General features: G+C 39.1%; 1 long non-coding RNA gene across 7 annotated transcripts in view; it reads left to right on the forward strand.

Annotated features, from left to right (window-relative positions):
• LOC103794084 (uncharacterized) overlaps positions 1–24,167 on the forward strand; it is a 1,005,042-nt gene that overhangs the window by 911,028 nt on the left and 69,847 nt on the right. Inside the window, exon 15 of one of the 7 annotated variants that reach the window (XR_013520411.1) lies at positions 53–8,540. The exons of the other annotated variants lie outside the window; for them this stretch is intronic. This is a non-coding gene — a long non-coding RNA (uncharacterized LOC103794084). Of the gene's footprint in view, positions 1–52; positions 8,541–24,167 lie in introns of those variants that run through there. 7 annotated transcript variants of the gene reach the window in all.

Genomic DNA, 24,167 nt, shown 5'->3' on the forward strand with positions numbered 1-24,167 from the left:
AATGAATTGGTTCTAAAGACACTGAATTTAGCTTTTTCTTATTGCATTTTAGGTTTTGGGGTACACGTGAAGAACATGCAAGATTGTTGCATAGGTACACACATGGCAGTGTGATGTGCTGCCTTCCTCCCCATCACCTATATCTGGTATTTCTCCCCATGCTATCTCTCCCCAACTCCCCAACCCCCGCTGTCCCTCCCATATTTCCTCCCGACAGACCCTAGTGTGTGATGCTCCCCTCCCCGTGTCCATGTGTTTAATTTAGAAACTCAATAGCCAAAGTCCAGAGTTTCTTGAAGGCTGAAGATTGTGCTTCTCTGGATGGCAGGGTCGTCTCGTGGGAAGGATCCTGTGAAACTTAGGCTGAACTAATCACCTTCTTCCAACCAGACAAATAAGCAAGGAGGTTTTCACTTTGTATAACCATGAAGCATATCAACGATGCCTCAAGGTTGGAAATCATGAATACTGATTATAATAGTCAAGAATAACCCAAAAATTAAGGGAAGATTTCAAAAGGTAACTAATCCTATGGTCAATATCCTTCTAATATGTTAACTTGAAGAGAAGAGAGAAAAAATAGCTTGAGTAAACCCTAGAGATGATTGCAAATGAGGAGATTACACACTCAAGACTAGAAAGTTTAAAACAGAGAAACTGCAGATGGATCTTGAGAGTTTAAGATATAAGAGAAAATCAAGTGAATAAGATTTAATTTAGATAGACAAAATGCCTTTATAAGAAGTATAATGCCAACGGGATTTATAAATCAAGTGAATACCAATTAGAAGGCAGAATAAAAGACAAGAACCACAGACAAGCAAAGTTTTAATGTCAGAGGCTATAACTAAAGATTTATATTTGGGTCAGATTTCATTCTTTTGGAATAACAGGGTACATTATTTTGCAAGTAGGTTTTTATTGTTTATATCAAAAGTGAAACATTCATGGTTGAAAGGCGGGGGGAGTATAGTAACCCAATATGTTCACCCAAGATCTAGAATAATTCAGTTTAGCTAATAAACGTGCATAAAAGGCTTATTAGCCGGGAACAGTGACTCATGCCTGTAATCCCAGCACTTCGGGAGGCCGAGGCAGGTGGATCGCTTGAGGTCAGTAGTTCCAGACCAGTCTGGCCAACATGGTGAAACCCCCTCTCTACTAAAAATTCAAAAAATTAGCTGAGCATGGTGGCTTATGCCTGTTACCCCAGCAACTCAAGAGGCTGAGGCCAGGAGAATTGCTTGAACCTTGGAGATTGAGGTTGCAGTGAGCCAAGACTGTGCCACTGCACTACAGCCTGGGTGACAGACTGGGACTCCATTTCAAAAAAAAAAAAAAAGGCATATTATATGTGGGGGTACAAAGGCAGAAATTGGGCTAGATACCAGAGGTTAAAAGATAAATAAAATATGGTGGTCACCACCTTTCATCAGTTTATAGTCTACTGAGGGAAACTGTTACATAATTAGGTAATATATTATCATAAACGTTAAGTAAATTATATATGTTTAAGTGACTTCGGAGTTCAGAGGAGGTTATAAGATAGAGCAACAGTGATTGTAAAAGTTGGATTGACTTTCTTGACTCACACGTACCTTGTAAAACTCTTCAAGGGTATTCATCATTTCAGGCTTTATGGAATGAATATTTATTGAAAGAAACTAAAAACAAACAACAAACATAGAACTGTAAAAGAAATGTAACCAGTGACTAATCGTTGACACAAGTGTGACCGGGAATAGACAACATATTTTGAAGATTATTTTCTCTTGTATTAGTACAAAATCTTTTGTAAATAGCAAGGCACATACACATAGAACGTCACAGTTGAAGGAGATTCCTCAGTTTGTCTCTTCAAATGTAAATCTGGGACTTCTGCATATGACCAAGATGGAACAACCAGGACCAGATTTACCCTTGACCCAAAACAACCTAAAAATGAAACAGATATGTGAAATACTGGTTCTCAATGCACTAGACCTCAGGCAGTGAGGGACCGTGATCCGTGAGAGGCTGCAAATACACAATAAGCACAGTAGCTGCTCCACGTACTGTCTTGATAGAGTTTCTTGTCTAAGCAGGAGACCCAGGAGGAACCAGTGGTCTCCCTGAGTTATGGAGAACATGTTAGGCACATTTGTTATGCTTACTGTTCCCTCCCACTGCTAGAGCCATAAGCGAGCAACATGAGCTGAGCCAAGGCTCCCCAGAACAATAGAGGCCAGCTGTGAACAGCAGCTTCAGCCCACACAGAAGACTTTCAGCCCATCTTTCCAAATGACCTGCTCCCACAATTGGACAAGGGAGTTTCTTGCAATAAATCTCTTAATCTATATCACCTATTGCTTTTGCATCTCTGGTTGGACAGACTGATATGTATAGAACACTCGTCAATCATTTATTTAGGACACAGATTTCCCAAGCTGCCCATCTCACACCAGTCTCTCTAGGCAGAATCAATGCCTCTTTCCTATGCATCTCCGTGTTCTTTATACATTGTCCAATTGTCCATTGAGCATAGAACACATACTCTGTGATAGATGTTGTCAGTTTTCATATCCCTCTTCCCTATTTGATTGTGAGGGTTCTTTAATGTTATTCATCCTTTCTCTGCTAGTACCTAACAAATTCTTATTGAAAATCTACTGATTAATTAACACTAATTTATGTATTAAATAAGTGACTCAATGCATTTGTCAAACAGGTTTGTCTTGTCTCCCAGGGAGTGGGCTTTTACTTTTTGCACCAACAACTGTCTTTGTATATAGGCTGTGAGATTATTGTTGTTTCCCACTTGTGACAATCGCAATCTACATTTTAAAAGATGACTCGAAATTCAAATCACCTATACTGCCAGCTACAGTTACTTAACAATTTTAAGTTAAAGCACATCGAGTTCTCAAGACACTTCCCTTGGCATTCATTCCATAAACACGCACAACACAACACATAGCCAAGGGCTTGCTATAATATAAATTCTTGAACATTCCTCTATGACTGCAGGTCACTCTGTGGTTCTGATTTTTCTAATGGCCACCTTTGTCATTGAACTATTCACAGCAATGCAACTTGAAGTTTTCAAAACCATCTAAACAGTAGTTGTGAAAACTGGGAGTATCTCAGAGGCATTTTGTACCATAAAATAAACATGTTTCCTAGGAGATTTCTTTTTAACCTTTTGAAGATGGCAAATGAGACACAGTACGGTAACAACGTTTAACCTAAACAGCCTCTTTTCATGGCTGGAACTGTGATTGATCATCAGTAAATGTTCGTCCTCCTTAGACCAATCACCGCTGGACTATTCCAGCTTGTTTATTGATTTAAACTAGAACACTTTTGACATAAGACATAGAAGATCTTCCTTCTATGTCTTCCAGCCAATTAATACTGTAGAGTACCAGAAGGGAAATTGTATTTGTAATGGATTTGCCTTTCTGTGCCTCTTCTTATGAACAAGTAATGAGGGAAATCTGGGTCTTTAATGCATGACCTTCGTGGCATTACAAAACAAAACAGTAGCAATGAAAGCCTTTCATATTTTATTTCCATTTGTCTTTCACGCAGGCCCATTTCTTCCCGTGTGTGTGTGTGTGTGTGTGTGTGTTTTGCGGTGTTTGCTGGACTGAGACACTTTCACAAATTCTCTGAGGTAAATAGCCACATGGAAATCAATAGGAATTTTCTTCGTTGTATATCGAAAAGTAAAAATCCAGCACAGTGTATTTCTTTCAGAGCTTATCTGAGAAAAGTTGGTCGAATCTCTCTTTGTCATCACTGTCACATCTGAAAATCTCTACATTACTGTAATTGCCTTAACAGCGCTTAACATCAAAACTATCCAAAGAGCAGTCAGCACTGAGTATCTCAAAAAAACATCCACACAGATTGTGTTACATTTTGTCATTGCAGTTTGCTCTGTGATCTTTCAAAATAGTTTACAATTTCATTTCTTTAAACTTGTCCTAGCACAGTATTAGAAAATGCTGTCATTTTCACTTACTCCTGCCATACTGATGACAATTGTTCCATGGAGACTCATCTGGTTTCTAAGCTTTATTTGTGTTTCATCTATGAATGTCCACAAACAACCCATGTTAATTTTTTATATTACAATGGAGATTTATTTATGTTAACACTAGGAAATGAATCATAGTGATTCGAGGTTTAAAGTCGATGCTGTTAGGAAAGATCAAGTCCCTCTCCTGCTGAGTGCTGTATGCTTGTTACGGTTTCCAGAAAGGATCGTCGTGCGCCCTGAGTATCCCAACATATGTGCTCTGATTCATGAAGCAGAAATGTAAAATACTTGTTATTACCTCCAGGGGTGTTCATTGACATCATGGCAGTGTTTAAACTGAGCAAACTTAAAACTACTTAGGTCCCACACAAGCCAGCCAACCAAGAATCCAAGACCAGTGGCCATTGTCTCAATGAGTCCTAATTATTAGTGGAAGCAGAGCATGCTGTTCATCAGTGAACTAAAGAGAGAATGGCAAGTCTCTGTCCTCTGGCTTTAGAAGTTCAAGTCATGAAACTGTATATCAAAAGACCAGCGTGCCCTCAAATACTTCACCATCAAAGAATGGCTTTGGGCCGGGCACGGTGGCTCAAGCCTGTAATCCCAGCACTTTGGGAGGCCGAGGTGGGTGGATCACGAGGTCAACAGATCGAGACCATCCTGGTCAACATGGTGAAACCCCGTCTCTGCTAAAAATACAAAAAAAAAAAATTTAGCTGGGCACGGTGGCGCGTGCCTGTAATCCCAGCTACTCAGGAAGCTGAGGCAGGAGAATTGCCTGAACCCAGGAGACGGAGGTTGCAGTGAGCCGAGATCACGCCATTGCACTCCAGCCTGGGTAACAAGAGCGAAACTCCATCTCAAATTAAAAAAAAAAAAAAAAAAAAGAATGGCTTTGGAGCACAGGGAAGACTGACTTGATACAAAATTCCTATTGTAACTATCTATTTAAATAGATTTCACTGCGATCCCCATGACCACAAATATCAACGATTTTCCTTCTCTTACATAATTTCTTTTTATTATTATGTTTTCTTCTTCAGTCTTTTCCCCCGTTGCCCAAACACTTCTGCAGGCCATGTGCATTTTTTCTCAGCTCTTCACCCCACAGTCATTGTGATAAACACATACTGAATATCTCCAGCAGACGTGCAGACATATCACTTAACTGAAGGCTGTAAGTACATGATTCATAATAGAAAAGCTTTCACCCTCGACTCCTAGGAACTTATAACTAAACTATCACTAAAGATTTCAGATATAAATCATTAATAAAAGCCGAAGCAACAGGATATGCTCCAAACTAAGGCCAGCTTCATACCAGCAATCGCTTGGTGGTCAGGGCATCATGATAGACAATTATTTTAAGAACTCTACAGTGGGAAAGAAAGTCCCCCTATTCTTGACATATTGGTGTTCTCTTGCACTCATTATATATCAGACACTGACCTGGTTTCTGTAAAATACACCAAGAAGAAAACCCCTTCACAAGCTCCCCGCCACTTGCTTTCTTTCTGTGGTCCTCTGTTAGTCCTGTGCTTTCTGTTAGTCCTCGTTCCTTAGTTGCCTGATAAATTCTTGATGATTACGCATCATGGCAAGTATTTATATAGGCCAGTGACTCCCAGTGTCCTGGACACACAGACGATGCATGAGAGGAGGAAGGAAAAAAAACTTGCAATCCTGGATGAAATTTGAGTAAGCGCGCCCTTCCTATCCCAGTCTTTTCAGTTGCCATAAATTTGGCACAATCAGCTCTGCAGGAAAATATGTAGACACACACACACACACACACACACACACACACACACACACACACATTCCTTGATTATGCGTATACTTAAATTGCATCTATTTGAAGAAGGTGAGGGAATTGGGTGTCTGTAATGTGGATCATATTTAATTGAGTTGGAGAAGGGCCCATTGAAAATGTGAGTTGTAAGCAAGGGTTGAAAATGATGGAGTGGCCACCGTCTTCTAGAGAGGATGAGGGACACGGTTCCAGGTACTTCTTCTTCATTTCCTTCCTTATCGGTGGAGTTTTTCAATCAACCTAATCTAGCAGAACATTTCTCCTAGGCTACTGAGATATATTTGCAGGAAACAACTTTCCCCTCACCGAAAGAAATAGGTTTAACTCCTTCCTTCCTAGAATTCTATAATTCAGGAGGAAAGTGAGTTTTCCATAAGGTATTTAAAGGAGGAAGGAGTGATGAATCTACGTGGAAAATTAGGTGAAAGAGTGGTAAATTACATCGACCATGTAAGTCCCACTGCGTATAGATCTATTCCTCCATGAAAAACTGGAAATTTCATTTTATCACGGCACTTGCTCAGTCAGCAGCAATTCTTAACAATGTCTTTCTTGCTGTGGACATCATATTTTTTCACCCCAATAATAGGGGATAATTTGGACCCATTCTGCTTTTCATATAATTCTATTTCTTACTGCACTTCTCCCAATTCTCTTCTCACTTGAGAGATGATTGTATTACTTGTGGAATATGATGAATCACCTCAACAAGAAATATGTGGCATCTGGTTAAGGTTCTTTCTAGCATATAAATTAAGCTTGAATGACAGCTGGGTCAAACGTTTTCTTTGAAACGGGCTCCTGTGTGGCAGGTAGAATCAAGTATTCTCACTTTATCAGCAGGAGGCGTTTCTAGGCTAGCTGGTGTCTCTAACCTTTATTAAAGACAAGTGGGTCACTTGGCCACACCCTAAAAATGATTGAGGAGATGAGAAGAGAGATTTGGGCAAAGGAAATGGAAAGATGCATTAAATAACTATGCTGACATAAGAAATGCCAAGACAATAAAAGGGTACTGGTAACATTAAAAAATATAACAAAATACCTACAATAGCCAAAGAAAATCACAATAAATAAATAAGTGTAGCCATTCAATCAATTTGAGACCCACTGGTATATACATCCTCCTTTAAAAATTCCCTGGTAGAAAAAGAGACAAGACAAAAGATATTTCTAATCTCTTTTTTAATATTTTTAATTTGTGTGATTTTTTTTTCCCCTTAAGCAAGAAGCTTTTTTTTTTTTCTTTTTTCTCTTAAAACTGTCTCATGGAAAAGGCACCATCTAAATAATCAAGACTTCACTTTCTGAAATGCCTTCACCTTGTAAACTTCATGATTTTTAAACATTTTATTTGTGGTCATAACAATTACTCCTCTATAAGGAAATTCTATTTATTTTGTATAGAAGCCAGCAAAGGCACAAAAACATCAAACAAGGGAAGATTCTCCAACATTCCACATGATGGCAGAAGATCTTTTCCTTATTAAATAGTCAAAGCTTACAGGTTTGTATTATTCTATTAAATATAGCAAGATAAGCAATCTCCCATATTCTCTAAGCCATTTTAGAGTAATTTGTTCTCAGGACAAACCAGGAGCAATGTGTTTTCCTGTGTGCAAAACAAACAACTTGCTAAAAAATAAAATCGTCCTCAAGTTTTTCTGAATAATATTGAGATTATGAAAACGGCTTTTCAGAATCACACTTAAAATGGGATCTTTTAGACGACATTTCCCAAATGTCAATAATCATTTTTGTCTCTTTATTTTTATTAATCACAACAAACAAATCCTGTGAATGCGTTTATAAAACAGGCCACTTAGTAAAATCCCCCTTGTAAACAGAAGGCATCTTTGAGAACCTTTTTTTCAGAGAATCTTTCTCTGATTTGCGAAGTGGCTACTGTCCAGCCGTAACTCAATGGCTCCACAACCCTATTTCTAGGCACAGTTAACCCAGAATTCTGCCAGCTTTATGAAATACTGCTATTTCCTGTCTAATGTTGCAAATGTTGTAGACATGTGCTGTAAAGTGGAGTTTCTGTACAATTCACAAATACAGCATTTCCTATTAGTCTTTGGGCTACCTAGTTGATTGTCTACCTCACTTTTTCTTATTTGTTCTTTTAATTGACAAATGATGATGAGACAGAGAAATGCTTCTTTCTGAACTTCTTAAGTTTGAATACGGTCACTTCCACTATGTTCTGACAAAGGCAAGCAATGGCACCGTCTGCTCCACAAAGCTCAGATCATTATCAAAGTTATGTGTGCATTGTAACTTACCCACCTAAGTACGGTATTGGCAAAATACTGAATGTGCAAACCTTAGCCAGGTAGCGATTTACACTAGTGCCTTCATTTAACTACAAGCAGAAGCGCACCCTGGATGTTAATCACGCCTTCCGTTTTTATTTTGCCTTTAGAGTGTTTACAATTGCCTTACATCCACTACGGCATTTGATTTTGAAATAAACCTTATGTTCTGGCCATCGTCGTCATCTTACCAATCTTGTAACTGAGAATGAGAAGTTAACTGTTTTAGAATGCGATCATGTCCTTTTCAGGGACATGAATGGAGCCGGAGGCCATTATCCTTAGCAAACTAAAGCAGGAACAGAAAACCAAATGCCACATGTTCTCACCTCTAAGTGGGAGCTAAATGATGAGCTCACATGGACACATAGAGGGGAACAACGCATGCCGGGGCCTGTCAGAGGAGGGAGGGTGGGAGGAGGGAGAAGCTCAGGAAAAATAACTAATAGGTACTGGGCTTAACGCGTCAGAGATGAAAAAATCTGTACCACAAGGCAACATGGCACAAGTTTACGTATGTATCAAATGTACACATGGACCCCTGAACTTAAAATAAAAGTTTAAAAATAAATAAGTAAATTTAAAAATAAATAACTTTTTAAAAAATAAGTCAACTTTTCCCCCTATGATCATAGAGCTATTTGAAAGGACAGAAATTGAAATCAGACATTAAAGTCCTATTTTTCTATCGAGGAGAATAGCATCATGACTCTAGATAAGAACATATCTGAGTAACGATGTGAGCTTTAGGTAAACATTTGGCCAAGTTTATCTTCAAAGGACCTCACCATGGGGGTGAGGATCGTCATGTCATCAACTTGCTCCTCCCTTCCAGTATCACCTTCGGGATGACCAAATGCAAGAACATGGAGACCAACAGTCTTTTTCCAAGTGAAGCTTCATTCTGAGGACCTCTGCCTGGGTGACTGTTCTCTTTCTCCATTTTAAGACCACACAAAGTGTCTTACTCGAGACCAGTCAAAATGCAAAACAGGAGTTGCTTTCTGCTGGCATATTTGTTTGGCACCATTGAAATATCCATGCCATGGAAGTGTCCATCTCTTTATCAACCTTAGCGTGATCTCATTGAAATGACATGAAAGCAAGCAGTCAATCTCAGTGAGTCCTTCGGTACCTCCTCCAGGGACCTGAGTGTAGTGTGGAGGTGACCATTTCCAACAGTCACCATGAAAAGGATTTGATGGCATTTTCTCATGATCAATCTGTGTGATGAACTAAGCAGCTCTGAAGAAAAACAACAGTCTCCAGTTGTCTACATGGAAACAAAGTGTGAATACATATTAAACAATTATTTCTTATAACAAAACTTCAGTTTATTTGGCTCACTGCTATGCTGACCTACGCTTATATTGCCTTAATAAAGTACTAATGTAATTTTACAGAAGCAAAATAATATTAATAAAGGTCAACAGATCTGAGTAGTATTGAAATTGTTGAAATTTCAAAAATAATACCTTTCCTATGTATTCCTATAAAGAGTATGAATGCCAAGAGAGGTTAATCTCACTTATTATTTATTTGTGTGTACTTTAAGGGAAGTTTGGAATTCATAAAAGTAATTTGAACAAGTTCTATGTTCTCAAACGCTTTTAGGGTTTGTTTGTTTGTTTGAATTAACTAAAGAATCCCCTTCCTATGTTGGTTCTAGATTTTTTAAAGCTAGAAATTCATAAAAGTTCATTAAATTTGCAGTCCAACTAAGATTTTCTATTCAGGGAAATATAGCCAGAATCACGGAGACTTACTCAGAATCCCACAGTGTTAAAGACAAAACGGAGGCTAGAATCAAATTCCCTTGACCCTAGTCAAATTATTGTATTACTATATTATTTCATACATATTTCCAGGTTTATAACCTATGGGTTGTTTGTCTAAATATTATATAGATTTTTATAACTAGATTTATAATACTCAGGAAAGTTTATGGATAAACAAACAAAAAGAGAACAAAAACATCACCATTAGAACACGAGTTTCTGTCTGAAATATTAAGACTTGATTATTCTTTCCAGACATTAATTGTCAAGAAAAACACAAGAATTTAAGTAAGAAAATGAGAGGTACTGTATATTGAACTTATTTCTCAATCCGGAAATCAGCTACCATAAGTAATTCTAGCTCTTATTTCTATAGCATCTCCTGAAAAGAATAAAATCATGACTCTAGATAAGAACATATCTAAATACTAATTTTAGTTTTATGGGAACATTTGAACAAGTTTATCTCCAAGCAACCTCGCAGGAATACCCCATAATTAGCTTTTTCTCTTATTGATCAGAGAAGTAAAATTTATGTATGGAAATAGGGGAGACCCTGTCTCCATCACTGTTTTTGAGATTACAGAATTTAGCCAAATTGGATGACTTCAAACTCTTAATGGGAGTTTTCTAGTTAAGTAGCAAAGAGGTCTCAAGGAAGCCTCTTTGATTTGTGTCTCTTTGCAGCAAACCCTTCCAGCAATCCTGCGTAGTCATCTGTTTTACAGGTGAGGAAAGTGAATGAGAAAGTTGAAGTAACATGCACAAGGTCACTTACATAGCTGGAGTTTATTGCAGAGAAAGCTGTATGTCTAATTCCAAAATAGTTCAGGTCCTGTTTACTAAATTAGCACCAAGATAAGATGATTCTCTGACAGTGTCCTTCGGGTTTGATTTTTAAGTATAATATCATAAATAATTTGAATACTTTTATTTTGAGCTAAATATATGTTTCTGTACTTAAAATCAGACACCTATAAGAATACCCTGATTAATTATAAAATGCACCTTGGGTCCTTCACTTTTCTCTTTATCCTCTATGTCATTCAGACATTGCCTTATCATATGAATTTATTACTGCAATACAAGAGTACAGATAAAAGAAACTGTCAAGTCCTGTGATTATTTAAATTGTACAGTTTGGGACTTTTTCCAGCCCTATGTTTTTTGGCCTATTTACTAAAATTACATGCTTCAGATATTTTCTGATTTGATGCATGGTACTAATAATGGATTTTAAGTTTTGTAAAAACTTATTTAAACAAATTTGATATATTTAAATCAAGATGTCCCCAAAGAATAAAGAAGGCAATTGTTACTCAATTTTAAGCAATTTTTAAAAGAATTTTCAATTTATTGAAAATAAATAAAATTTATTTATCTTGCTGGGTCACTAGTAAATTTGAGGTATAATTAGATTTATAAAACTGCTATGCTTTATTTTGTTTATCTTTGCATAAGGCAAAGTGCAACTGTATCTTTCCTGATAATATTAATTTTAAAAATGCCTATGTTACGGTTACAAATTTGGGTTGATGTTCCATTGCATCCTCTATGCTGGCCTTAGAGCCTTTTAGTGCAGCAGATATTTACTGAGCTCCTACAATGGAATAGAAACACAGAAAGAGAAGAGAAGGGAGGAGATGGGCAAGGGGAGGAGGTGGGCAAGGGGAGGGGACGGGAAAGGATGGGCAAGGAGAGGAGATGGGCAAGGGGAGGGGACGGGAAAGGATGGGCAAGGGGAGGGGACGGGAAAGGATGGGCAAGGAGAGGAGATAGGCAAGGGGAGGGGACGGGAAAGGATGGGCAAGGAGAGGAGATGGGCAAGGGGAGGGGACAGGAAAGGATGGGCAAGGAGAGGAGATGGGCAAGGGGAGGGGACGGGAAAGGATGGGCAAGGAGAGGAGATGGGCAAGGGGAGGGGACGGGAAAGGATGGGCAAGGAGAGGAGATGGGCAAGGGGAGGGGACGGGAAAGGATGGGCAAGGAGAGGAGATGGGCAAGGGGAGGGGACGGGAAAGGATGGGCAAGGAGAGGAGATGGGCAAGGGGAGGGGACGGGAAAGGATGGGCAAGGAGAGGAGATGGGCAAGGGGAGGGGACGGGAAAGGATGGGCAAGGAGAGGAGATGGGCAAGGGGAGGGGACGGGAAAGGATGGGCAAGGAGAGGAGATGGGCAAGGGGAGGGTACGGGAAAGGATGGGCAAGGAGAGGAGGTGGGCAACGGGAGGGGACGGGAAAGGATGGGCAAGGAGAGGAGATGGGCAACGGGAGGGGACGGGAAAGTAGAGGAGAGGAAATGAGAGAATAGAGAAGAAGGGAAGAAGGGGAAGGGAGAGGAGGGGAAGGGAGAGGAAAAGAAAGAAGAGGAAAAGGGAAAGATTGATGGGATTTTGCTTTTAGATACACTTGGTGTGTAGTCCCTAAATGTGTTATATATCATTTATTTAGGTGAATTTGCCACTATTTTGGTATTTTAAACTAAAAGGAGCATGAAGTGGCAGTACACATCATCTGTGGATGCATTTCCCAAGTCATACCTCTGAACAACAATCTTGTGCATGATCATAAAATTAGTGACTTTCATACACCCGCAGATCCTGACCAAGCAGGGGCCTTGAAAGCAAGCAGAGCTCCTGTCTTTAATCCAAGAAGGTAATATTATATCTATCCTAAAGACAATTCAACTAAGAGAGAGTGCATGTAAGTAGCTTTCATAAGATGCCAATGACTCTCCAAACTCTGACTTGGTCGATATGAATAGAGAGGGAGTCCATGTCCACATACTACAGGTATTCCTTTAAGTGAAAGTCCACAGAAGCGTGTATCTGCGGCATGATTTAAGTCTCCTGATTTGCAGAATGGAATTCTGATATGTTTTATTACGTGTCAAAATTGCGTAGAATAAGAAATAAGACTGAGGTTTCTTGATTTTCATTTGGATGCCTTTCTCCTTACTCCATACAAAAATTTGAAAGGGGATTTAAACAGGAGAAAGGGCAGCAGTGTGGATGGGTTGGCTGTTGAGTTTCATATCTCTGAATATAATGATTACGCTGATTTGTCTACTCCATTTATGAACCATTCTCTTTTTAGTTATTATTTTCTGTCTGAGTTCTGTTTTTTAAACCAGAATAAGGACTGAGTATTAAATCAACTTTAATTACCCCAGTAACTGACAATACTTTGTACATTAAAGATGTTTAATATGAGCTTTATTAATTACATTTTTAAAGGCCATTACATATGATATTAAAGTTAGAATAAATTATTCAATACTTGGCCGGGCACAGTGGCTCACACCTGTAATCCCAGCACTTTGGGAGGCTGAGGCGAGTGGATCACTAGGTCAAGAGATAGAGACCATCCTGGTCAACATGGTGAAATCCCGTCTCTACTAAAAATACAAAAAATTAGCTGGGCACGGTGGCGCGTGCCTGTAATCCCAGCTATTCAGGAGGCTGAAGCAGGAGAATTGCCTGAACCCAGGAGGCGGAGGTTGCGGTGAGCCAAGATCACGCCATTGCACTCCAGCCTGGGTAACAAGAGCGAAACTCCGCCTCAAAAAAAAAAAAAAAAAAATTAAATTCTCAAAACTGAATCAGTATAATCAGTATTTTATTTAAAATATTAAAATAATTACAAGGAATTATACAAAAATCAAGAGATTTTGCTTAACAAAGTCATTTGCAAAAGAATTCTACCCGTGCTTGAAATTATTCACCTACAGATTTCTAAACATTTTTTATTATTCACTTTTACAATAGGAAACAATGGAGTACATTAGAAAATAAGCGGTATTTAGTAATGTATTATCTAAAACTCTCAATAATTTTTCAGAAAAAGTTATTCAAATTAAAAAATTTGCTCTTTATAAGCAATATTTTTTACAATTTTTTAATTAAGATATTTTAAAATGTATCATATATTACTTGATTTTTTTATAATACGGAGTTTCACTCTAGGTGCCCAGTCTGGAGTGCAACAGCACAAACTTGGCTCACCCCTACCTCCACCTCCTGGTTTCAAGCAATTCTCCTGCCTCAGCCTCCCAAGTAGCTGGGATTACAGGCCTGTGCCACCACACCCAGATGATTTTGTATTTTTAGTAGAGACAGGGTTTCTCCATGTTGGTCAGGCTGGTCTCGAACTCCCAACCTCAAGTGATCCAACCTCCTTGACCTACCAAAGTTCTGGGATTACAGGCGTGAGTCATCGCGCCCGGCCTGCTTGATCTTCTAAAACAGCATACAGAACAGAATTTAGCATTTTTACTACAAGGCTCAGAAGACTTCCTTATTCTTTTTTATTTTTTCTTTTATTTCTCTTCCCTTGAACTAAAATGTCAGCTATCACGTGCTGTCAGTATGTGGCTACCTCCCCATAGATTTTGACTGAGAGTAAGTCTTGCTGACAGCATACCAGCTCAAGTCATTATCACCTTTCAGAACCGCCCCTCAGTGCTGCCCAGTTTCGAATAACACACTTTTCTTCCCTCTTCCCAAACTTTCCAACTTCCCAATTTCCTTCAGCCAGTAAACCCTACCTCCCTGTCCTACCACAACTTGATAGAATGGCTGCTACCCACTTAAACATTTCCTCAGCTCTGCTGTAATGTGGTTGGCTGGCAAAGGGCTAATGGAGTGGATTTTTTGCTTCCCTGGAAGACTTATAAATTCACAGTCAATACATCACATAGGGTGCGAGGTGTGAATCAAGTTCACCTTTTTGGCATATGAATATCTAACAGTTCAGTGTCATTTATTGAAAGACTCTTCTTTTTCACTAAATTAATTTTACACCGTGGTCAAAGGTCAGATGTCTCTCTGTATGGCTCAATTTCTTGGCTTTCTACTCGGCTCCACAAGCGAGCAGTTTGACAGTATATCAGGGTGGAGGTAGTCAGTTATTTTAATGGATATAATAGTATCCCACAAACTCAAAGCAGCGGCTCCTTTCTCACACAGGTAATTCCAATAAACTTGTTTTGAAGCATTGCCTTTAATTACTGGCTCCAGGGTCTGAATTTTTAGAAGTTATTTATTTATATATTAAGTGCTTAATATTGCTAACACCCAGGGCTTCCTTTAAAACACACAACGAATATCCTTTTCATCTCTCCTGTAAACACAAGTATGAAACTTATGTCTAGAGAGGGAATTGTGGGAATTTTAACTGCAGGTAAAGGTTGATGTTCTTTCAGTTCCTTTATAGTGCAGCACAAGATAAAGATGAATATTTCAGTGCAATCGAGAGCTGAAAAGAAATTTGAAATAACATTGTTAAACATGTAACAGACCGTGATTAAACGTTAGAATCTCAAAATGATGTTTAAAGATGTACAGGCTTTGGAAAGTCATTTCCAATGATGCTCTGAAGACTACCTTTCCTAAGGTAAATCCAGTTAGATTCCATACATAGTTTACGTAAGTATTATTGTGTACGTATCTTATAACTTATTGCACATCTATTAATTCAGCATTTGAACATTCATTAACAGTAACCCTCAAATCTGATTAATTCAGTGATTATTAAATATAGTGAAAATCTAGAAAAATTTTATCCAGCACTAAATATAAATTTAAAATTTAGATGACAAATTTTATACCAAATAATACATAGCTTTCCCTTTTCCTCAAATTTCAGCTCTAGTCTTCTATTTCTATAAAACTATGAAGTTTTCTAGGTGTCTTGGAAAAAGCATTGTACTTTAAATGTATCATGTAGGGCCGGGTGCGGTGGCTCACGCCTGTAATCCCAGCACTTTGGGAGGCCGAGGCGGGTGGATCACGAGGTCAAGAGATTGAGACCATCCTGGTCAACATGGTGAAACCCCGTCTCTACTAAAAATACAAAAAATTAGCTGGGCATGGTGGTGCCTGCCTGTAATCCCAGCTACTCAGGAGGCTGAGGCAGGAGAACTGCCTGAACCCAGGAGGCGGAGGTTGCGGTGAGCCGAGATCGCGCCATTGCACTCCAGCCTGGGTAACAAGAGTGAAACTCTGTCTCAAAAAAAGAAACAAAAAACAAAAAACAAACAAACAAAAAAACACAGTATCATGTAAAAATAAGCATACAATATTAGACCACATGATATCAGAGACATAAAGATTTTTACAGTAATACGCTTTACAGATGAAAGCACTGGTGACCAGGATCATTAATTGACTTTGAAGGATGCAGACAGTGAATTGATAGAACTGGTAGCCACACCTCCACGCCAATGTTGTTTCCCCTTCAAATGAAGGCAATAAGGAACTAATTAGAGATTAGGATGTTACCAGTCTCCACAATCTCAAATGACACCATTGAACACTTAGGATTGTAGAGATTGGTAACACCCTCAAGAAGGTTCGCAGGAAACCAAAGACAAGGTACACTTGAGTATGGAACCTACAGGTTCAATATTACGTATTTGGGAAAGTACTGCAAGTCAAAGTGAGTTTAGTTAATGGAAGAGGAAGCAAAGGAAGAGGAAGAGGGCGACGTAGAAGGATGTGGGAAAAATTAAAATCAAGATCTCTTTGGATTGAGGCAACCAGTGAAAGACTAGGAAGTGGAGGCACCTGAGATCACGCTTGAAAATGGAAATTTGAAATCTGAGAGTAGAGGAGAAAACAAGGAAAGCATTTGTGCCAGGGAAACTAACAAGTGTACAGGTGAAGAGGTGCCAGGGAAACCGACGAGTGTCCAGGTGAAGAGGCGCCAGGGAACCCGACGAGTGTCCAGGTGAAGAGGCGCCAGGGAAACCGACGAGTGTCCAGGCGAAGAGGCGCCAGGGAAACCGACGAGTGTCCAGGCGAAGAGGCGCCAGGGAACCCGACGAGTGTCCAGGTGAAGAGGCGCCAGGGAACCCGACGAGTGTCCAGGTGAAGAGGCGCCAGGGAACCCGACGAGTGTCCAGGTGAAGAGGCGCCAGGGAACCCGACGAGTGTCCAGGTGAAGAGGCGCCAGGGAAACCGACGAGTGTCCAGGTGAAGAGGCGCCAGGGAAACCGACGAGTGTCCAGGTGAAGAGGCAAGAAAGTTACGGCGAATTACCCTGCTGCTTTTTGCCACGCTGCCTTCTCGCTGACATCTTCGTTCTCCGGCGACCTTACGCTTTGATGATGACTTGCTCTGCTTCCTTGGAACTACCGCATTGGCCTATGGCACAACGCGCTTCCTCCAGGCAACATTTGTATCTTGGGACGGGGCTATTTTTGCATGCATCTAGTCCATTGCAATCCATTTGTGCTTGAGCGGGAAGATAGAAACTTTGTTTTATTATCTGCCCTCATGAAAAACAAGTTTCATGCACCATTCGGAACACTTTTCTTTTTTCTATTTTTATTTTAGTAAAGGTGGGGAAAGCTTTTAGTGAAAGTCATCCACATCTCAACTCTGGTAACATTAACATTACGGCCTGGCTACTTTTCAGCATCACCGTGATAGAAAAAAAGCACCCTCCAATTTAATAACTAAATTAATTTTTCCTCCCTCCACAGCATGTGCAATTATTAAACTCAGAAAGATCTTGGCAGCCTCTTGCACTGGTAAATAAAACGTTGCATTCTCATCATATGATTAATTAATGTTCCTGATTCAAGGAGATATGAAATCGCTTTACATGCCTTGTGTTATTGAATAACCCAATGTGCATTATTACTCAGGCACTTTTTATATTTATGCAGTTAAATGGCAAGAAATAAACCGCAAAGCCCTAACATTATTCTGCAGCACGATGTGAGTCACAGAAAATTAAACTCGAGGAGATGCCTGAAAGGGGAAGAAGGAGAAAGGCAACAGGAGAGGGAAAAATGAAAAGAAATGGGGAAAAGAATTAGACTTAGCTCATCGACTGTGTTCAGGAATCTGTTTGACTTCTTTCTTGCCCATGGTTTGCAAACTAGTTTAGCAATTTCTCGATGACCTATTTCCTCATTCACAAGTCAGAAATAATAGAAAAAGAAACATACAACAATCAAGAAACCTACCCGTGGGATCCCGAGATGTTACAACTTTTTGGTCCCTGTATCAACAACCAGAAAGTGGTTTTCTTTGGGTTTCCGATAACATAAACAATTCTCCAGGTCCAAGTGAGTATAAACGGGTTGCTTTGTTAGATTAAACACAGGCAATATGGAACATAGTGGATTATTCATCACTCACTTGCGGAATATTCTGAACTCAGAAAGAAAGGGGAACATCATGCCTTCAAATACGTTGTCTCAAATGTTTTTGAAAACAAAACAAATTACAACGAAAAAGACAATTTTATGCCACTTTGCTTTCTTTTCTCTTCAAGTCCAGAATTGAATTATTATGGTTATGTATTCCTTCCAAAAGGAGCAAATCACTTTCTCACAGATAACCAACATAGCACATCATTCAAATAGAAAACTATGATGGCGCATGCCTGTCATCCCAGCCACTCAGGAGGCTGAGGCTGAAGAATCTCTGGAACCCAGGAGGCAGAGGCTGCAGTGAGCCAAGATCATGCCATGCACTCCAGCCTGGCTGCATGACAGAGAGAGAGAAGAAGAAAGAGAGGAGAAAGAGGAAGGGAGGAAGGAAGGAAGGAAGGAAGGAAGGAAGGAAGGGAGGGAGGGAGGGAGGGAGGGAGGGAGGGAGGGAGGGAGGGAGGGAGGGAGACAATCTACCTGTTTTTCTGAGAAACCCAATGTCTCCCTCATTAGGAAGTTGGGATTTCATCCCTTCAGACTTGAGGGATGTTCGTGTGTTCAAGAGCCGGGCTAGGTCCACCAGTGAAGAACTCATCAGACCCAGGAACCATCTCATCATGTCAGATGACTAACTGCCCCTGCGGAAGATTAGTAGAGAAAGAAATTCAAGGAGAATGACAAATCATCTTGCAAACAGAAACTGAAAAAAAACGTCTAGAAAATAAACAGGAAAGAGTAACCAATATGTGTAATGTTAAAGAAAGAAAATGCATTTATCTATTTTTAAAGCACTTTCCTCGTCCATCTTCAATATAATATGCAACATACGATACTTTAATTTTGCTTTTTACCAATAGAGATGCTTTCAAAAGAAAGAAAAACCCATATGTAAGTAATATGAAAGAAATCAACCCTGTCACTCCTGAATAATCCAGGAATCTGTTAGAAAGATTTTCAGAATTCTACACTCAGAACTCTAATATTTAAACCTTAATGTTGCTTTGCAGTTAAACTCCTAGAGCACTGATGAAGATCATTGAATTCAGCTTTGGGTAACTGGCAACAGTCACAGTGGGGAAAAAGGATTCTGGGTAAAGGACAATGACAGTCTCAGTCCCCTCTTCCCCCATTTCTTAGTTAAATTATGCTTAACGAAAGCACAGACTCTTGTAAGCACACAGCCCTTACAGAAATACTGTGTTTCTCGATATTAAACACACTTTGCTTTTTATTTTTGTTTCCTTCTAATCCCCCATATTTTGTTTGCCTTTCCCTTAAATATGGAGTTGAAAATATTTCTGTGCCTTCTGAAATATCTCATGTATTTTTAATCACTTAGTTAATTTTAATAAATTATAGAAATAAAAATATAATTCAGGTATTAGTATACTTATTTTCTCCTACTTTTAAAAATGTGCATGTCATTTCGAAAGTCACGAAGAAGTGAAAATTCTGACAACATTGTCTAATGCTAGGGCGGGAAATTTGAGTCTATTTTAAATTTAAAACCGGAATTGCTGTGTGACATGGTAGAAATTTAACTGTTTCTGACTCACTTTCTCTCGATTATAGAAAGTAGTGCTTACTTCTCAGGGAAGCCGAGAAGGTAAACAGGATGGAAAAGAAGTATTTATTTTTCTCCTGGAGAAATAAGATGTTCTCAAAATTCTCAAAATTTATGAATTGTTATTAATCATGCTTTGAAAACTATCATAACAGTAGAAAATGTTGTATTTAGGCTTTTCTTCCATTTTTACCATAAAGGCATTTAAACTAAGATGACAGGTTGTCACATAAGTATGACCCAAGACATGGAAAATAAATAATTACATCCAAATCCCAATCTGTGATACCGTTAGTTATTTCACTCCTCTAGAAAAATGTCTTTAATTTTAAATATGCAATGGTATACTAATAAAGTACACCAAATCATCATATATCTTATTTATGGAAAAAAAGAGTTCTGAAGGTCAAATTTTATTAAACAGAATTAGTCATATTAGTCCTAGGGAAACTTGGGTTTGGATGTAATTCCCAGTCAACCAAAGAGTGCAGTGTTCACTAAGAAAATAAATTAAAGAAAAATAAAAACCCACTGGGGAAAATTCTGCTCCCTTTAGTATGCAGAAAGCACAGGCTGGAAGTAGCTTCACCTGCCAGTTGTGATTAATTCGCTATTTCTTACAATGTCTCACTTTGATTATTAATGATAATGATTTGATTTATGAGTCCTGTTCACTGAATATTCTCAATTTCCAAAGATGTACTCTTTTGAAAAAAAAAAAAAAAAAAAGGAGGGAGGGAAAGGTGTTGGGGAGATAGTGACTCAGGTAATGGAATATGGCATCATTTACCTCTAGACTCTAGTTCAAATCTATCTCCCCATGACTTCCTAAGGTGTGCAAGGAAATCTAGGTACTGAGGCAGAGATCCTGTAAATAATGAATGAGAGAAAGATATCATGATCCCACCTCTGTTCTGAGGTTTTGCCTCTTTGTGTGTTGTTGGAATGAGGAACATCTGAGACCAGTGCTTCTGGACTTCAAGGCTTTTCTCTATGCAGAATTATAACATGTAAACTCTGCCACTTGAATTGCATATTAGTGCATTGCCATTCATGCATATATTAAGAAGCTGAGATTTTTAAGACTGTATGAAAAGATGCTAGTTCTCAGAAATGAATTATAGAGATTTAAGGCAATTAGAACTCTGAGGGGCAATACCCAATGTTGTTAGAATCTCGTCATCTCTACCAGCTGACCTCCTCGTTGATCACAGAAAAGAAAATTCGGTAGAAATTAATTTGGCGCTTTTCATAAATGCAAAAATAACTCAGGAATAATTGATTTTGAAAGGTTGAAAATTACAAAGCCTCTCATCTTCCTTGAGAAACATCTTCTAGGAAAATAAGTGTAAGAGAGAAAAATAATGTGATCATCTTTGCCCAGATCATACCCTCCCCTGGGAATCTGAGGACCTGAAAAGATTTCAGAGTCTTCAGCTATCTGCGAACTACTCAGCAGCAGTTTCAGAGCCTCTGGTCCCACATTCCTTAACACATGCATTAATTGTAGCTAATCTTATTATTAGGCACTTTCCAGAGGATAAGCACCTCGGATATCTTATCTCATTTAGTCCTCACTACAAAACAATGAGAGAAGTGCTATTATCCCCTTCTACAGATGAGGAAATGGAGGCTCAGAGAGATTAAGTGACTGCTGACCCTATAGCAAAATCACGGTGTCGTGCCTCTTTACCCCTTCTATTGGCATGGCCACACACGTCACACTTGACTCTAAAACCATGCTTTGTCATGACGAATTCTGTCTCCTGCTCTCAAGAGGAAAACCCTGTGGCTTCGAATGAGCTAAAAATTAGGGTGGCGGCTCTCACCATTTGGTGGAAAATAAACAGCAACAACTACTTGCCTAGCTTGTGATGAGAGTCTGGGAGGCCTCTCAGTTTTAGAAAAGGATCACTCAGTATCTGGAACTTGTTGAAAATCTCCTCTTATACCCGCACCTGAAAGCTCGGTACCTGGAGCCAGCTAAAGTGTTACAGTGACAGATAAAACCCTGGTTTGCAACCCTCAGAGCGTTGCTTCTCACCTGGAGGGCTTCTTTAAAACTCAGTGACCTGGGACACATTCTCAGAGACCCTTTAAAATCTTTAAAATCCGGGGCCCTTGGCCACTTTCCTAGATTTATTAAACCTGGAATCGGGTCCCCAAACCTTCATGTTAAATAAGTATCCTGCAAATTGGGCTTCTTTTGTGGGTGAAACAAATCCTCTTAAAAGGCTGTGCCAGTTTGTCCCGCTAACCTCTCCTTGTGGTGTCTCCCACACTTATTTGAAGAAGGATGAAAGTCTAACAGACACCCGTGTTTTCAGAGTTCTGTCATCCTGTACTCTCAAAGGGTATTCCCATCCACTTTCCTGGTTTCAACAACCCATGACTATATGACTGATTTCCAAAGTTTTCTTTCCATCGAGACTCCTTGCTCTGTTCTTACGCATATGCAAATGCCAAGTGGCAACTTCACTTAGATCTTGTACTAGAATATCACAAACCGCATTTTGAAACTGCTTACCTGTTTTCTAAGTCTCTTTTTCTTCCCATATTCCCCTTGAACGCACTGCTATAAATCCCCTTCCACCTAGAAACTGGAAAATCTTCCTGGTGTCCTATACCCTTATCACCTACATCAAATTAGTCCCATTGATTCCAATGTTTACTTTCTAAATAGTTCTCAACTCCGTCTCATCGTCTCCATTCAATTCCTCTTGCCACGCAGGTCTGCATAACCTCTCACGCAGACTGCAGTGATGGAATGGTCTTTCCACGAACTTCCTTCATCCTGGTCCCCTTCAAAACATTTGTCCTTAGTATTACCAAAGGAATCTAATGTGCTGTGTTTCTCCACATTTAAAGGCTTCCCAAGGCTCCAAACCCTCAAGCAGAAATTTTAACCCTGCTTTCTTCCCTGACCGAAACTTATGAAACTCCTTTTTCACACATTACACTGAGTAACTCAACATTTGCACAAACTATGCTCCATATCTTGCCATGATATTCTCTGCTTACCCATTTACCATGCCCTCGATAGGAGGTAACTCAAAGTAGTATGAAGTACTTCAGACTCAAATTATCCGAAGTTCTCATCTTCCAGTTTTTTACAATTTTATTTTCTAATTTTTCAGGTTTTATGTAATATACCATATCATGTTATGGAAACAAAATATGACATGATTGAAGTGTATGCTATTGCATCCGTATCTCTGCAGAGCTGTGAGACTCTGGGTGAAATACTCACCCCTTGGTGCTTCCATTCCCACGTCATAATTTAAGTGAATTCAACTAGACTCAGTGATCTCTGAGTTCTTGTGAGGCACAGACGATGAGCACTTGTTGATAATTTGGGGTTCCGATGTACCATTTACAGGGCACTTTCACAATCATCTGGCTCTTATGATGACTCTGTTCAGTAAGTACATGTCTCACTTTACAAATGAAAAAATAGACAAAATGTTTAGGCAACTGGTTTTCAGTAACAGGGTCACTAAGTGTGGCTTAGTTCATTTATAGAACGGCAGGAGAATTCAGCACTTCTGGCTCCTAGCCCTCGACCATGGGGATCTTCAATAGGCCTGCTGGTCTCTATGGATAATTCATATACTGAACTGCATTCTTCAAAGCTAGAAGAAAACAAACCAGAAAAAATTAACACATATATACAGGTATATACATATGTGTGTGCATGTGTATGCGTATATACATGTATGTATGTATTCATGTATATATATGCGTACATACCAGATGTATATACATGTATATACACATATATGTATATAAACACACACAGTTACTTTAAAAGTATATGTATATATTTAGCACATTGTCAAGATATAGAAGATGGATATATTTCTTAGATGGATATTTTTTGTATAGTAGGCATATTTACATTTGAACTTAAAAAAAGTTATTTTAGTCAAAAGGGGTATATTTTATGGTATCATTTCAGGCACCAAAAATATGGGGGAAATACTTTCAATATGGAATATTTGAGCAGCCTTTATATTTCCTCACAGAGATATAAATTTTAAATATCACTATTTGAATTCACTTTATTAACCCTCAACTGGAGGTTTTATTTTCTTCGTAAGAAAAAAAGCAAACCCCAGAAGCTTGATAGAAAGGACTATCGAGACCAGGAACCTGATCAACATGAAGAAACCCCATTTCTACAAAACGTAAAAAATTAGCCGGGCCTAATGGCACATGTCTGTAATCCCAGCTTCTTGGGAGGCTGAAGTGGGAGGATCACTTGAACTCGAGATGCAGAGGTTGCAGTGAGCCAAGACAGTGCCTCTGTACTCCAGCCTGGTGGGCAAGGTAAGACTTCCTCTCAAAAAAATAAGAGGAAAAAAGAAAAGGCTATCAGGGAATCAAAGGAGGGAAGGGAGAAGACTCTGTCTGACTAACTCATCTTCTTTTTTCTTCTTTTTGAGGCTTTTATGTTCTAGTGCTTATATTTCCAAACATATGTAGAAATTTTGTCACACTCTTAAAT

The sequence above is a fragment of the Callithrix jacchus genome, chromosome 7 (assembly GCF_049354715.1).
Source record: "Callithrix jacchus isolate 240 chromosome 7, calJac240_pri, whole genome shotgun sequence".
Lineage (NCBI taxonomy): Eukaryota > Metazoa > Chordata > Mammalia > Primates > Cebidae > Callithrix > Callithrix jacchus.